Source organism: Adiantum capillus-veneris, chromosome 30 (genome assembly GCF_014529385.1).
Source record: "Adiantum capillus-veneris isolate H3 chromosome 30, ASM1452938v2, whole genome shotgun sequence".
NCBI classification, from domain to species: Eukaryota; Viridiplantae; Streptophyta; class Polypodiopsida; order Polypodiales; family Pteridaceae; genus Adiantum; species Adiantum capillus-veneris.
In genome coordinates, this window is record NC_140960.1 from 55,871,209 (window position 1) to 55,888,039 (window position 16,831).

The window sequence follows — 16,831 nt, forward strand, 5'->3', positions numbered from 1 at the left end:
TAAAAGCAAGATCTTGAGCACGGGATGGATGCAAGACATAAAGAAGTGGTTTGGGAGATGGGATGCATTACACTTGCTACATGATGCTTCAATTGACTCTCAAGTGAATGAAGCTTTTCTACAACGCCAATGTATTACGGCTTGGGAGAAATCCGGTGGGTCACGCTTCATACATTACACCACCTATATTGCCCCCAACTACAAAACCATGTTCTTCGCTGAGAGAGGAAACCGTACTCACACTTACATGCTTGAGCCTATTCCCTTGTCCGCGATACGCACTATCGCAGCAATTCGGCTTAGCTCCCATTTCCTTCGATGCGAGATAGGGCGTTGGGGCAATGGAGAAGAGTCAAATCGATTGTGCACATTATGCTCACTGCAAGTTCGAGAGTCTAAGTACCACACACTACTAGAGTGCTCAGCTTTTGATCACATCCGAACTTGCTTCTCTCACATTTTCAGCCATAACTTAGACCTACACACTTTCCTCTCCCAGCCAAAGTGTGGGCTCTCCATTGCGACTCTCATCACTACAATTTTGGAGCATCGAGAGTCACTCATCAGCCATACACATACTACATCACATGTAACTTTGGTCCCATAGGTCATATTTGACCTCCGAGGATGATAATAAAATCTATCTATCTCTCTCTCTCTCTCTCTCTCTCTCTCTCTCTCTCTCTCTCTCTCTCTCTCTCTCTCTCTCTCTCTCTCTCTCTCTCTCTCTCTTTTCACTAACGGCGCGCGGAGGCGTATTTTATCGTCATAAAATTCTTTCACACGCGTCGTTAGTGATGAGATAGGTTTTGATGAAAGACAGGGAGAGTTTTGGAGAGAGAGAGAGAGAGAGAGAGAGAGAGAGAGAGAGAGAGAGAGAGAGAGAGAGAGAGAGAGTGTTTTAGAGAGAGAGAGTGTGTGTTTGAGAGAGAGAGAGAGAGAGAGAGAGAGAGAGAGAGACTCTTCTATTTGTATAGAGTGGGATGGCTAGAACAAAGGCCACTGCAAGAAAGGGGGGCAAGGGACTAGGGTTAGCAGCTAAGGCAAGTAGCAGATCTGCAACCCCAAAGAAGAGACCTGGAAAACCAAGTAAGATTTTGAAAGGTCCAAGGATGAAGAAGTTATAGAGTTGCATGGGACATTTCATAGAAATCGGGAAGGTGCAAAAATGTGTTGATTTGTGCATACCAAAGCTGCCCTTCCAGAGGATGGTGAGGTCCATTTGTGAGGAAGCGACCTAGGGCACTAAAAGGTGGATAGTGTTTGCATTGATGGCTCTACAGGAAGCAGTAGAGGACTTCCTGCTTGAATACTTCAGTGACATGACCATTGTAGCAGCCCATGCCCACGGCGTGACTGTAATGGACAAAGACAGTGAGACACTAAAAAGGGTAAGGTGGAGGTATGACAAACTCCTGGTACCCAATGACTGCAGGGATAAGAAAATGAGGGAAATTTTGTTATACCCCCCTGAACTATTGCCACAAGTCACAGTTGTAGATGTCACACATGATGTTAATACAAGGGCAAGGGCAGAGACGGTTGCTCGCCAAACAAAAGACATAAGGGAAGCAGAACTTAAGGAGAAAACGAAAGTAGCAGTGGAGTCCCATAGGCAAAGAGAATGCAATGTGACCTGATCCATAGATGCCAGCAATAAAGATACTCTACTTTCAATGAAGGATGGTTTTCTTGCAGAGATACCATTTATAGATGGAGCCAGAAAGATGGTTTTGGATATAGTGGACATTAATATATTGCTGGATCAAGATGCTCAGATAATAGATACAATTATCTACATTTGTCCTAAGTAAGTTTTAATATTTTGCTAACTTTGAAAACTCAAATGATAGGTGTACTAAATCAGGTACACTCCTTGTAGTTTGATCAAAAGTCGACTTCCACCGCACACCCACACGGAGGTGTTTCTTCTTGATCCACAAATGTCTGTGATTATTAGACAGAAGAACACTCCATCTGGCACATTCAAAAGTTGGTTTCTCCACTGTGCTATGCTGGAAGTAACCGTCATCATCTTTCCTTATGAGAACAACCATCACTGGACTCTCATATGCCTTGATGGTGACCAGCCAGCAGTGTGGGTGTTCAATTCAATAAAAGGAACCCACCCTGAAATTAAGTTGTAAGTGTTATGTATCAGAAAGTGTTTCTTATGGATATCCATGTAAATTTGAAAGCCTCAAGCTAACATCCTGATACTCTTTTATGCAGTTGTGTAAAGAGATTATTTCTTGCTTATGGCAAGCTATGTGGAAGGTACGAACTATACAAGGCCCCAATCAAAGATGTGGTTGTACCAAATCAAACCGATGCAACTTCTTGCGGATGGAGATGTCTTCTCCATGCAGAATATGTCCTGCAAAGCTACTTTGCATTACAACCTTTCATGACTAAGGTAACCATTTGGCAATGCATTCAGTCAGTTTTGGTTTTCTTTATACGAGACTTCTCACTGTGGTCTTTCAATTTTGCAGAGTGTTGTGGAGAACTACACGTATGATTATTTGCAAAGATATCGGGCAACTCTAATACAACACCTGCTCACTATGTCGAACCCCAGAGAAGCTGAAGATAGCTGCTTGGACAACCGCACAATCGATATGACAATACGTGATGAGCCACCACCACAAGCCCCTGCATCAAACACACTGGAACCACAATGGGCCGAGGGGGTCATACCAGCCAAAAATGAAAGGGTTGAGGATGTAGAAAGGCCGAACGAGGATATGCAAGGTGCTAGTGTACAAGCAAAGGGGTTTATGGAGGAGACAATGAAATAGGCAAGTAGGCCAGTGGAGGAGCCAAAAAGCCCATGGAGGAAACCCTGGATGAGGCAAGCCAGTCTCAGGAGGAGCCCCAAAAGCAAGCAAGCATGGATGAGGAAAGAATGCCTATGGATGAGGCAATCCGGCCAATGGAGGAGCCCCAAAAGGATATGGATGAGGCAAGCCGACCAACGGAGGGTGAGGAAAAGACCTTGGAGGAAACCATGGAAGACAAGCGAACTGATGAGGCACAAAGAGCCATGGGGGAGACCCTTGATGAAGATGAGAACGATGACTACGATGATGAAGCAAAATCAGAGGATAGCAACAACAACAACAACACTATAGAGACCCAGTATGGACCCTTGCTACCTGTAGATACGGTTGTTCCGGTAATGTCTATTCAAGTATGGCAAAATATGTTCAGCTTCTAACTACTTATATGTACTTGTCAACTTTTGCAGAGGTTGATTATCTTGGACATCAATGGATTGTTGCTGATGCGCCTGCCTCTGGCTATAACAGACACCTACGAGGATTTGCAAACATTTCGGATGGGTACTTGTCGAGTTGTGGTTCATTCAGGAACAAAAGAATTTATTCAGTTTCTTCTTCCATGCTTCAGAGTTGCCATATGGTTTTCAATGCAACCGCAAAACTTGTTGCCACTAGTTAGAATAGTTTGTGTGGTATCTGGTGTTCATATGGGAGATTTTGCCTTTTTGTATGATCAGTGAAGATGCGTTACCATCGAGGGCCACTACCACCCTAAAAAACCCAACTTACATCTTTTGTACAAACCGTTCAGCCAAATCGATGTACCCTTTGATGCAAATAATACACTACTGATTGATGATACTCCTAAAAAGGGAGACCTAAATCCACCAGGAACAACTATCTCACCACCCTCTTTTGAAGGGCATACCTTTGATTTTTACCTTGAAGACATTTTGATTCCATACTTACAAAAATTGTATCTTAGTCCGTTGTTCACGGACGAGTTTGTACTTTCTAATGAATTAAGATGACTCTTCTATCATGTCTTTGTGTTGCCTTACATTGAGAGAGAGAGAGAGAGAGAGAGAGAGAGAGAGAGAGAGAGAGAGAGAGAAAGAGAGAGAGAGAACTAGAGTGTCAAGCACGACCTCACACCGTATGCCAATCTCTTCCTTTACATACCATCCTCTGTCAAGAAGTTTGTCACAGGATGACTGCTGAAATGACTTGCACATGAACATAGTTTTCATAACACGTATATTGTAGTTATGAAACAACTCTATGAACAGTGCAGTAGGACAAAAGTTTGCAATTCTAACCAGTTTGGTGGGAATAGAGCTACGTAGAGACCTCTATATATCCTTGTAGAGCTTACTTCGCATTGCCTCCACCATTGTTCCCTCAGGAACTGGTCAGTCCACAGTGTTCCAGTCGGTTGGTAGAGGCACTTTCACCAACATGCCATTCTTATTCCCTGGGCAGAGTTGGTAGAAGTGGTCATAGAAAAATATTCCTTCATCAGCCAGGATTTTGTTGGTTCTCCCTGAATACTGTAGAGAACCAATGTGGGCATGAAGGACAAGGAAGAGGCCTATTATGCACTCCACAGGCTCCCATTGCTCATAAGAAGAGGGATAAACATCTGCAAAATATATAACAAGAGTTAAACTAAGAGTATCAATAAGTGAAAATGACAAATCTAATGTACTTGAGATGTGAAGAATGGAGCCATTGCTCATAAGAAGAGGGATAAACGTTGCAAAATATATAACAAAAGTTAAACTGAGAGTATCAATAAGTGAAATGACAAATCAAATGCAGTTGAGATGTGAAGAATACTTACAATTGCAACGTGGTTAATGTATATCTAACACATTTCCACCATTTGCTATCACGTCTGGATGGGTAAATACATGCTGAACAAGAACTTCCTTCACAGATCTTTTGTCGATTTCAACTTTGAAATCAAACACTCTGGCCTTCCATGTTGAGCGGTAAACATTGATAGCACTAGACCTCTTGGCTCTTCTTGGTTGCATTAGGACCCGTGAACCTTTGCTTATCCTTTGTCCAACCCATTGGTTCTCTGCACTTATTGAAGATGATATTGTAATTGATGATATGCTACTACTTGCCCTTCTAGGCAAAGTACAGGTGTTGCTAGTTGGTGTGAGAGACCACACACCTAGAGCTTCTTGGGCGGGAAGACGTGGAAGCCATAGCTCTGAGAGAAAAGCTTTAGTGGAGAGAGATTCACTTTGAAAGTATCCTAATGGAGGGAAAGTGTTTTACAATTCCAATATCTTGTGTGGGCTTAATGGCCACCCTCCAGTACGTTAATGACCATAAGAGAATATCAGTAGTGGGACCACACATGCACCTAACAGCTCGGTAAAAGCAAAGAAGTTACAATGCCACAATCCTAGATTCGTGAAAGTTTTTAAATTATTTTCTTATTTCTTGAGTCTTTCCACGTATTTTCCTACGTAACGTAGCCCTGAAGCTCATTGGACGCACTCTATTTTCTCTCTCTTTCATATGGCCCTCTAAATGACCTCCAAATTTTCCTAATGGGCTTGAAACTTAATCTTGTGTTGTTCTTGATGCCTTACCAGATTCTTACCAGACTTTTGCTAGTACTTGGAGACTTATGACCCAAGGAAATCCTGAAGTTGTCAAGTTTGATGCGTTATGCACATTGTTGTTGCAAGAGTAACTTTCAAGAAAGAATAGGACTAGACTATGTGCAGTTGAATAGGATTTTATTGCTTCTCAAAGGAAGGGTGGTAACAACAATGCAGCCACTTCTTATGGTTCTGCTGCAAGTGGCAAAACTTTTGTTCCTAATGCTTCTGCTGCCAGCAATTCATCTGGAAATTCTGGTGATAAGGGCAAAAAGAAGATGCGTTGCCATTATTGTAATGCTAATGATCACTTGATCAAGCAGTGTCCTAAGTTGAAGGCCAAAGAGGCTAAGAAGAAAGAGGGTGGTTCCACTACAAATGCTAATTCCACAGCCATTGTTGAGTCTTCTGTGAAAGGAGACTGTGATGTTGATGTTGATGCAGAATGGGCTTTTAGTGCAAAGTGCACTTAGGATCTTGTTGTCCATGATGCATGCATGTCAGTTGCTGCAGATTCACATGTGTGGTATTTCGATAGTGGTGCTACAAAGCACATTACCTCACATCGTGAATTGTTCACCTTTCTCGAGTCTGTCCATCATGGGAATTATGTCACTTGTGCCAACAATGCCTCTTATCTGGTTCAAGGAACTGGAAAGATTGTGCTTACTGCTGCAAATGGCATTTCTTTCACACTTGTTGATGCACTTTATGTACCTGGGATCAAGAAGAATCTTTTGTATATATCTGCACTTGCTAGACTTGGACTTGTAGTCAAATTTGTGGATGACAAATGTACAATTCACGATCTCAATTTTGGTGATGAAATTGTTGCATCTGGCCTTTTGTGCCGTGGGATGTATAAGCTCACTTTGTATGATAAGTGTGGACAAAATTTTTCAAATGCAATTGCAGATTCAAGGGCTGTTTCAGATGAAAAATTGTGGCATGCACGTTTTGGGCATCTAAATTTTGCCAATCTGTTGCGTTTGTAGAAATCTGATATGGTTGCTTCTTTGCCACCTCTTGAAGCACCTGTCAAAACATGTTTGTGAAGGCTGTATATTGGGTAAAATGCAGCGTTCTTTCCAAAGGATGGTTCAGTTAGGGCCTCATGCTTGCAGGTCGCAACTTGTGCATAGTGATGTTTGTGGGCCCATGCAAACTCCATCCTTGGGAAATTACCTGTACTTTGTGACTTTCATTGATGATTACTCCAGGCATGCATGGGTATTTCCGCTTAAAGCAAAGTCCGAAGTTTTTATGTGCTTCAAAAAAAAATTGACTATGGCTGAAAAATGTCTCGGAATGTACTATGGACACCCTCCGTTCCGATTGAGGGGGGGAGTATATGTCTCATGCATTTAATGCATTTCTGGCTAGTTGTGGGATAAAAGGTTGTTTTGACACGCGAGTGTCCACAAGTGGCTTTTGTTTCATGCTTGGCAGTTCATGTATATCATGGTTGAGCAAGAAGCAACCTACTGTGGCCACTTTGAGTTGTGAGACTGAGTAGAGGGCCGTCTTCACAACTACGATTGAGTGTGTATGGCTCAGACGCCTTATGGCTGATTTGGGTGTTGGACTGGACACTGCCAACACTATCTACACTGACATCAGAGCGCATTGGCAGTTGCGAGGAACCCAATTTTTCATGCTCGCACAAAGCACATTGAGGTACATTACCACTATGTTAGGGAGAGGCTCTCAGTAGGAGAGATCAGCTTGGCTTATCTGCCAACACAGGACAACCTTGCATATCTTTTCACAAAGGCATTGTCTTGTGAGAAGCTCAAAGCTTTCTGCAAAGCTTTGGGCTTACTCCTCTGATCATGTCCTCAGTGCATGGCAGTTTTCTTTACTCATGTGCTAGCTCCCATTCACCGCATCACTCCAGGGGGGGATTTGTTACCATATACATGTGGTAGTGATGTGTGTGAACACACTAGGACTACCGGGGCACTTTTTCCTCTTTAAGAGGGTTTTTCCTCCGTGCATTGTATATATGCCTATCACTCTAGGGCTATCTATCTTTCCATTGCACACTAAGTAATGTACTCCAGTTGTGTGCATTGAGCTTCCTACGTCTTCTCCAAGCTGTGTGTGTTTCTCTGCAACCCTAATTCCAATAGAAGTCTAGACGCTTAGGGCTAGCCCCTTAGGTATTCAATCGCTTAGTCGCGCCACTTAGTCCTACCCGCTTTGTTATTTAGCTGCTTATAGGGCTAATCAATATTCAGATTGCTTAGGGCTTGCTGCTTAAGGCTAGCCGCTTAGGTTTTCAATCGCTTAGTTCTAGTCCATATTTAGGCCATTGAAGGTTAGACACTTATGGCTAGCCGTTTAGTGTTAGCCGTCTCCGGCTAGCCGCTTAGGGCTATCGACTTAGGTATTCAATCGCTTAGTCCTTGTTGGGTTTTAGGCCCCATGGCCCGAGCGGGCGCCCACCCACTGGACTTGTATTCTTGCTTATATAGTGTTATCATATACATGTGGTAGTGATGTGTGTGAACACACTTAGGACCGTTGGGGCATTTTTTCCCTCTTTAGGAGGTTTTTCCCCCGTGCAGTGTATATACGCCATCATTCTAGGGCGATCAATCTTTCCATTGCACACTAAGAAATACACTCTCTCTTGTGTGCCTTGAGCTTCCTTCGTCTTCTCCAAGCTATGTGTGTTTTCTTGCAATCCTAATTCCACCAATTGGTATCAAAGCAGGTTGCATCCTCTTGGGCTTAGTCGCCAGCAGCTCCAACACACGCCAACTCACTTTCCCCGATTTCAATGAGATTTGGTGAGTGTTCGCAGGTCGACAAAATTTTGGATGAGCTCGTAGAGCATAGTCTGTTCAAATTTCTAATTTGGGCTCATTTCAGCCTCCGTTTCCACTACAGGCAGTACTGCACGGGCTATTTTGTCATTTTGTGCAAATTTTTGTCAATTCCATTTTTTGCATTACAGGTCCCTTACAGTCTTCTACAGTTTGTGCTATATAGCATGTGTTGTTCCCGTGTTCTTTCTCCTCTTTGTGGGTATTTTTCACATCAGGTGCAACATTTACCATGGCTGACAACAACACAGATGTGTTCAAGATGTTTTTTGTTGAGGGCAGATTGGATGGGGACAATTACCCTATGTGGGCTTACATGATGCAACATGTTCTTGTGTCAAAGGGCATCTGGAATATTGTGCAGTGCATGGATGTATGTCCTAGTTCTGAGGATGTAGGCAATGTTGAGGATGTGGCAGGTCTTGTTGCAAGGATTGTTGTTGTTAGAGTTGTTTTGCCTACGGCAGAACAAGCTCGTTGGGATGTAAAGGATGCGCACGCTCATACATTGATTGTTTTGTCTGTGAAGCACACCATTACTCCTCACATTCGTTCAACAAAATCTACAAAACAGGCTTGGGATATTCTGGCTAGTCTTTATGCAAGCCGCAATGAGGCAAAAATTTCATTATTGCGTAAAGAGCTGGAGTCGAAGATTATGCATGAGGAAGATGATATGGACAATTTCCTTGCTGGTGTCAAGGATATCAATGAGTAACTTATTTCTGCAAGTGATGTCATTTCAGACAATTCCCTTGTGCAGACTGTTCTTGATGCCATCCCAGACTCTTACCAGATTTTTGCTAGTACTTGGAGACTCATGACCCAAGGAAATCTTGAAGTTATCAAGTTTCATGCATTGTGCACATTGCTATTGCAAGAGTCACTTTCCCAAAAGAAAAAGGACTAGACAACGTGCAGTTGAACAGGCTTTTATTATTGCTCAAAAAAAGGGTGGTAACAGCAATGCAACCACTTCTTATGGTTCTTTTGCAAGTGGAAAGCACATGTTTCTAATGCTTTTGTTGGCATCAATTTTTTTGGAAATTTTGGTGATAAGGGCAAAAAGAAGATGCATTGCCATTATTGTAAAGCTAATGATCACTTGATCAAGCAGTGTCCTAAATTGAAGGCCAAAGAGGCTAAGAAGAAAGAGGTTGGTTCCAACGCAAATGCTGGTTCCACTACAAATGCAGCTATTGTTGAGTCTTATATGAAAGGAGACCATGATACTGATGTTGATGCAGAATGGGCTTCAGTGCAGAATGTACCTATAATCATGTTGTCCATGATGCATGCATGTCAATTGCTGCAGATTCACATGTGTGGTATTTTGACAATGATGCTACAAAGCACATTACCTCACATCGTGATTTGTTCACCTCTCTTGAGTCTATCCCTTATGGGAATTCAGTTACTTGTGCCAACAATGCCTCTTATCCGGTTCAGGGAGTTGGAAAGATTGTGCTTATTGCTGTAAATGACATTTCTTTCACACTTGCTGAAGCACTTTATGTACCTGGGATCAAGAACAATATTTTGTTTGTATCTGCACTTGCTAGACTTGGTCTTGTAGTCAAATTTATGGATAAGAGTTGTACAGTACGTGATCTCAGTTTCAATGATGAAATTGTTGCATCTGGCATTTTATGTCATGGGCTGTATAAGCTCACTTTGTATGACAAGTGTGGGTAGAATTTTGCAAATGCAGTTTTGGATTCAAAGGCTATTTTAAATGTAAAACTTTGGCATGCACATTTTGGTCATCTCAATTTTACCAGTTTGCTGCGTTCGTAGAAATTTGATATGGTTGCTTCTTTCCTGCCTCTTGAAGCACCTGTCAAGCATGTTTGTGAAGGCTTAATTTTGAGTAAGATGCAGCGTTCTAAGTTTCCAAAGGAAGGTTCAGTTCGGGCCACATGCAAGTTGTAGCTTGTGCATAGTGATGTTTGTGGACCCATGCAAACTCCGTCCTTGGGTAATTACCTTTACTTCATGACTTTCATTGATGATTACTCCAAGCATGCATGGGCATTTCCGCTTAAAGCAAAGTCGAGAGTATTTATGTGTTGCAAATAGTTTCTGGCTATGGCTAAAAATGTCTCGAAATGTACTATAGGCACCCTCCGTTCCGATCGAGGGGGGAGTATATGTCCCATGAATTTAATGCATTTTTGGCTAATCATGGAATAAAGCACCAATGTACAGTTCCTAATACGCTTCAACAAAATGGTGTTGCTGAGAGGAAAAACAGGTCACTTACAGAAATGGCACGATGTATGGTCAAAAGTCAAGCTTTGCCGCATTCTTTTTGGCATGAGTCCATCATGTGTGTCACTTATGTACTAAACAGGTGTCCTACAAAAGCTTTAGAGTCTATTACTCCATATGCAGCATGGCATGAAAGAAAGCCTTCTATTGAGCACATGCGTGTTTTTGGTTGTTTGGCATATACTTTGGTGCCACAAACACAGCGCAAAAAATTGGATGATAAGGCTGTCAAATGTGTTTTTGTTGGTTATAGTGCCGAAAGAAAAGTTATAGGTTGTATCATCCACAAACAAAGCATATTATGGTTTCACAGGATGTTGTGTTTGTGGAAGATTCTATTCACCCCTTGTTATCTTGAACTAGAGACAGTAATGTAAGCTCACATGACATTATGACACTTTGTTGCCTCTTTTCACTGGTGGAAGTTCGAATGTAAATTCCAATGAGGCAAATGTACAATCTATGGGGGTTTCTGAAAATGTCACAGATCATCCTACTACTGATGCCTATGTATATGATGTACTTGATGAGGAAAGGGCTGAAAATGAGCAGGCTAGAGGTATGCCAAAATGGATGGTGCTTGCATTGCATAATAGTAAATTGGATGCACATTTGTCTAGTGGTACTTGTTCTGGTTCTCACCATGCATCTTATGCATCAAATTGTTATGCTTTGGCTATCTCTAGCTTACATGATGTTGAGGAACCTCTATCTTTTGATGAAGCACCGAATTAAGAAAATTGAATGGTTGCCATGCAATCAGAATATGCTCTTATAGAAAATGACACATGGACTTTATGTGATTTGCCTCCTGGAAAAAAGGCCATTGGTACGAAGTGGGTTTACAAGTTGAAACACAAGCCAGATGGTGAGATTGATCACTATAAGGCTCGACTTGTTGCAAAGGGTTATGCACAACAAAAAGGCATAGATTATGAAGAGACTTTTGTTCCCACTTGTCATATGACTACTGTGCATTTTCATGTGCATTGGCAGCTCATTTTGGTTGGGATGTACATCAATCAGACATTGTTACTGCTTTATTGAATGGTGACATATTTGAGAAAGTTTATGTAACGCAGCCTTGTGGTTTTGTCAAGAAAGGACAAGAGGATAAGGTATGCAAATGTAACAAAGATTTGTATGGTTGAAGCAATCTCCTTGTGATTGGTATGAGAAGGTTGACACTCATTTGGTCAGATGAGGCTTTCGTAACAGTCCAACAAAAAGCACATTGTATGTAAAGTGTGAGGGTGATGTACTTCTCATTGTGGTTCTTTATGTAGATGATTTGATGATCACTGGACCAAATGAGAGACATATTGCTGAATTTAAGACTAATTAGAATGCTACCTTCAAGATGAAATATTTGGGACTGTTGCATCATTACTTGGGTATACAATTTAAGTAGTGTAATGGTGGTATTGCCTTGTGTTAGAAAAGTTACATAGAAACATTGCTATGTAAGTTTAGACTTGAGGATTGAAAACCTATTGTCACTCCCATGGAAACAGTTCATAATGATGCTGGTGATCCTGCAAATGTCACTCTTTACCAAACTGCTATTGGATGCCGCATTTATGTATGCAACACAAGGCCGGATATTTAGTTTGCAGTCTCACAGGTTAGCAGAATTATGCATGGCCCAGGGTCTAAGCATTGGCAGGCTGTCAAGAGAATTTTCCGCTACTTCAATGGCACTTTACACCTTGGCTTGTTTTATCCCAAGGGGGGATCATTGTCTCCACACTTGCATGCTTTTTCGAACTCAAATTGGGCTGGCTGTTTTGACACACGAGTGGTTTTTGTTTCATGCTTGGCCGCTCATGCATATCATGGTTGAGAGAGGAGCAACCTACTATGTCCACTTCCATTTAGGAGCCTCAGTACAGGGCAATCTTCATGGCTACGGTTGAGAGTGTATGGCTCAGATGCCTTATGGTTGATTTGGGTGTTGGACAGGACATTGCCAACACTATCTACACTGATAGTCAGAGCACATTGGCAGTTGCAAGGAACCCAATTTTTCATGCTCGCACAAAGCACATTGAGGTGCATTACCACTATGTCAGGGAGAGGCTCTCAGCAAGAGAGGTCAGCTTGGCTTATGTGTCAATACAGGACAACCTTGTAGATCTTTTCACAAAGGCATTGTCTCGTGAGAAGTTTGAAGCTTTCCACAAAGCTTTGGGCTTACTCCCCTTTGTGGATTGATCATCTTCTCAGGGCATGTCACTTCCCTTTACTCTATGTGCCAGCTCTCGTTCACCGCATCACTCCAGGGGGGATTTGTTACCATATACATGTGGTAGTGATGTGTGTGAACACACTTAGGACTGCCGGGGCATTTTTTCCCTCTTTAAGAGGTTTTTTCCCTCGTGCATTGTAAATACACCCATCATTTTAGGGCTATCTATCTTTCCATTGCACACTAAGCACTAAGTAATACACTCTCTGTTGTGTGCCTTGAGCTTCCTTCATCTTCTCCAAGCTATGTGTGTTTTCCTACAACCCTAATTCCAACATATAGTAAACAAGGAAAGTGAGAGACGTTACTCTCACAAGCTCCACCAAAAATAGAGTGTGTCTCCTGCATCCACTTCCCTTCTCTCCTTCACTCTCTTGCACTCCATAGCCAATCCATCAAGTGGTATGAGAGCTCAGGTCGTCAGCTTGCCCTCCCCGCACTACTCGCGTGTGCAGCACCTCCTTGGTAGCAAGTGAGGCAACCTCTGTAGGACCGAGCAAGAGAGCTTGGGGGACTTGAGCAACTTGAAGGGAATCGACAATAGAGTCAGGCAGCAAAGAGTAGGTTTGAGTAGGCAAAAAAATGTGTAAACAGTAAGTCAAGAAGCAGGAATTAGAGTCGGGCACGTGATATGGCACAGAGAGCAGGAAAATCAATCTTGTGTGGCTAGCAAGGCTTAGTCGACAGTGAGGAGCAGGAATGCAAGCATGACAAGAAGCTTCGCAAGCAAAGCTTGAGCAAGTCGTGTAGCTATAAATCAAAGCCAAATGCTTGGAGTTCTCTGAGCAGATTTGAGCTGCAGCGCAGGGTGTGTGAGCTTCTACAAGCAAGCAAATAGTGAATCAAAGCATGGGAGTGTAGAGCTTTTGCAGGGCAAGCAAACACACACACACACACCCCATCTCGACAACCCTCGTTAGTCTGGCTCGTCAATTTTTTTTGCAAAAAATTAAAGTTTTCTTTTACTTGACTTACACAATCTGATTGTGTGCAAGGGGCCAATCCCACAAGCCCTCGACATCTCCCCCCCCCCCCCCCCCCCCCCCCCCCCCAAACACACACACACACCTACTAACATACCCTTGACCCCTCGACCCCGCTCAGACATACACTCCCGAGTTGCTTGAGAGATAGCAAGTGAGAGAGAGAGAGAGAGAGAGAGAGAGAGAGAGAGAGAGAGAGAGAGAGAGAGAGAGAGAGAGCTTGAGTGGGAGCGAGCAAACTTGAGCTGAAAATTAGCAAGAGTGAGAGCGAATAAGGTTTTCCAACCTCGACATTGTCATTTGGCAGCAGCGTATGCAAGATGTTTTGATCGAGGAATCCCAATCCTCGAGCGAGTACTTTCGAGCGAACAAGTAACCAAGCGAGTACATAAAATGAAAATGTCAACATCAAGACCTCAATAGTTACTCTATAGAGGATAGTGTAGCAAAGTAAATGAAAAACCACACAATCCCCATGGGGTTCAACCCGTATGCAATGTATTTTTTGCAATCCCAAAAACATGGTGCAACAACCCCGTGCTTAATATCATGTAACCTATCATTACTGAATTGCACACATCTGCTTGTTCAATTTTGTAGAATCCCAAAACACGTCATCTTACATTGACTTGGCAAACCTATTTCTGCCATCGATGAATGGGTGAGATCGGCCAAATTTCTAACAGCCAAGGCAACATATGATTGCTTTAATAATATCTAGGCAGGGACTTGCATACCACGGGCATTGCTCGTCTTTGCCCCTTTAAGGTAGACATTACACTTAACACCCGGAAGCATGGCCATTGCCATGTCTGCCACAACAGCTTCATATAGATAAGCTTGCGGACATGCTCTGGTCCATAAATATTTATGTCCCTAATCATTCTCGACTGCATGCTTGCTGAAGATGGATTATTGGGGTTCTAAATCGTCTGAAATACTAAAATTCGTTAATGATCCTAAATTTTGAAGACAGTAAAATATATAAAAATATAAACCAATTTTTAAAATGTGAGATTCTTAATTTTGAAGACGCTAAAATATATTTAAAAAATAAAATTATGTCCAATCCATCAACACAATTTTGATTGAAATTACTTTGACCCAATCAAATGTGTCAACTGTGAATTTTGTTTCATTAGTTTTGTGGAGCACTTGGTATGTGTAAAAGGAAGAGTACCTTGAGAGTGTACTCTAAATGAGGCGCAATCCTTTGGGGCTCAAGCATGCTAGTACCCCGATGCTTGTGGCGAACGCTGAGCCTACCTATCGGTCCCCACCTTGTTCGCCAACTTTGTCAACACCTCCTCCAGCAGGGTCAGCCGCCCCTCCACCCCCACCTCCCAGGTCACATCCTCCCCAAACCCCAACATGTGCTCTACTGCAAGCCTCACGAACGTATCCTCTGCATCCAAACATCTCATCAAAAAATCTAGCCCCATCTTGTTAGTGAACAGCCTGCACATTCTGCCAAAACTCATCCGCATGCGTGCTGAACGCAAAGCACAAAAGCTCCAACTAATTGTCGGCGACCTGTATCATTCCATATAAGCTGATCATCCACTTGTTAAGCACTTTGTCAAAGTATCTCAAAATTCTTTCCTCGGAACCACTGTGACTCTAACATGCGCAGCTGCGTTTTCTAGGCAATTGTAGGAATGTGAAGCCATGTAGCTACGAGGTTGGCAGCCCATGATTAACACCTTTTAGCTCTTTATTAGCAATGGCGAAGCAAAGAAGCTTTTTACAGAACTACAAATTGAGGAGTGCTATGTCTGAGGGTTAGAAAGGCTACGCAAACTGGACGAGCTGCACCACAAGAGAGTTGATGTCGACGAGGCTGTAAAAAAGGAGGAGGGAGGAGACCATATTATGGGTGGAACCGGTGTGAGAGTAGGGGATATGAGACAAAGGGTCGTGGGAGTCTTTGTGGCGGTTTGCTATTCTACCCGTTGATGCTATGGCTGCAACTACATGGCTTCGTTGACGGTGTGAATGCAGAGCGATGGAAAAGGCACAGACGAGTTCGACTACCTTTGCGCAGTCTGAACCTTCCCTAAGCTAGGGAGATGAAGATGATCTGGACAATGAGGGAGGTGAGGCAGGCATGGCCGGCCAGGCGGTAGTAGGGATCATGAGCAAGATTGATAAGGTAGAGGTCCTGACTAATCAAATAAGCGAGGGGTGAGCAGGTGGGAGAAGAAGGAGAATGAGGCGAGGCGTCCACCTTCCAAGATTAGCAAGCAGAGGAGTGAAATCATACACTGGTAGGCTCTTCGCACCTCTGCTCACTCAACGACGCTTCTTCTCCCCTCTGCATTCTCCCAGTGACCCACATTTTCTCTCTCTCTCTCTCTCAAAAACACTCACGAGACCCATCTCGCTCTCCCCATTGACACTCTTCCGAGATCCAGGTTCCCTTTGCTGCTTCTTCTGTGCGCTTCGTGCATACCCTCCAAGACCCATGGCAATGGCCCCGGCCGAGCCAGGCCAACATGACATATCCACATTTGCAATGAGCTCTGAGCTTGCGCCCCTGTATGTGCGTGTGTCTATAACAGTGAATTTTGTTTGTGGGTTTCGCTTCTTTACTAAGATGCCCGTAGGACCGCGCGCCGGCGTGCGATCCTGGCTGTAATTATTTCTGTGGGGAAAATGTGAATTTAGTTTGTGGGTTTCGCTTCTTTACTAAGCTGCCCGTAGGACCGCGCGCCAGCGTGCGGTCCTAGCTGTAATTATTTCCGTGGGGAAAATGTGTCTCAGCTAATTAATATTGTGTCATTTTCAGTTTCTTTCTTCCAATTAATCACACACCTTCAGTTCAGGTGGAGCTTATGATAAGGCCTTCTCCTCCTTGGGCTTGCCAGAATTAACAAAGGCATCTACAGGTCTCTCATCATCATGGAGACCAAAGCAGATGGAGCAGCAACTACAATGATGTCGCCAGTTCACTCCCCACGACCATTGCAAACGGCCATCTGCAACACCCATATCCACAATAAGTGCCTCCTCTTTAAGGACGTCTCAACCCATTAACCTTCAAAGCCTTTTCAATCACGCTATACCTCTTGCTAATCTCATTGATCCTCTC